The sequence below is a fragment of the Octopus bimaculoides genome, chromosome 15, assembly GCF_001194135.2.
Source record: "Octopus bimaculoides isolate UCB-OBI-ISO-001 chromosome 15, ASM119413v2, whole genome shotgun sequence".
NCBI lineage: Eukaryota > Metazoa > Mollusca > Cephalopoda > Octopoda > Octopodidae > Octopus > Octopus bimaculoides.
The window spans coordinates 49,861,694-49,862,540 of record NC_068995.1 but is presented as its reverse complement, the minus strand read 5'-3'; the positions used below and the strand labels follow the sequence as shown (position 1 = coordinate 49,862,540).

At 38.1% G+C, this 847-nt stretch overlaps 1 protein-coding gene across 3 annotated transcripts in view; it reads right to left on the bottom strand.

Annotated features, from left to right (window-relative positions):
- LOC106870807 (uncharacterized) overlaps positions 1-515 on the bottom strand; it is a 38,688-nt gene extending 38,173 nt beyond the window's left edge. For all 3 annotated transcript variants that reach the window (XM_052973313.1, XM_052973312.1, XM_052973314.1), the window contains exon 1: positions 240-515. The gene's annotated coding sequence lies outside the window, so the exon portion shown is untranslated. The remainder of the gene's footprint in view (positions 1-239) is intronic.
- Between the last annotated feature and the right edge of the window lie 332 nt (positions 516-847).

The following is an 847-nucleotide window of genomic DNA, read 5'->3' as shown; positions in this document are numbered from 1 at the left end:
ATATATAATGCAATTATTGTTACACTAGTCTTATATATACACACACACAAACACACACACTCAAAAACTTTTGTACATAGCGACTTCGACATCATTGACATAGTAACATTGAGAATTCTATCAACAAAGTCCGCGTCGCCGTCACCAATACCCCAAGAAACAAAAAAAACAAAAAAAAAACCACCGCTGACATCAACATCACCAACAACAGCAACATCTACAACAAGAAAAGCTCTTACTTGTGGATTCCTTCCAGACGAAAAATCCAAGATCAAAGAAATATTGGTGTCGGTGTAAAAGCTAAGATTCCGTAAACTGACTCGAAGCTGGCTTGCGAGTAGGTGTGAATGTGAGATAGTGTGTGTATGTATTGAAGGTAGAAAAGAAAGGAAAGAAGACAGATATGTAAGGCAGAGTGAGAGAGAAAGGGAACGAGGGACATAAGTAAAATATATATAGAGAGAGAGAGAAAGAAAGAGAGAGACAGAGAGAAAGAAAGAGAGAGACAGAGAGAAAGAAAGAGAGAGACAGAGAGAAAGAGAGTATGCGAAGTAGAAGTGCAGGCAAGAGGAAGTAGAGAGGAACAAACAGTTGCAAAAAGAGAGTAGTAGTAGGAGAATGAGCTAAGAGAGGGAAGGAAGGCGCAGGTAAGAGAGAGAAAGAGGAGTGGGATTAGTTGTATCTGTTTACTTGTAATCGAATCGTTGTCGTGAGACTGTATGTGTTACAAGGTAAGCTTTCCTGCATGTTATGAGGGTAGAAAGAAAGAAAAATAAATGAAATGAAATAAAATACAATAAGAAACTCGTGACGTGCCATGAAATTCGGTATGCAATGTAAATTTATC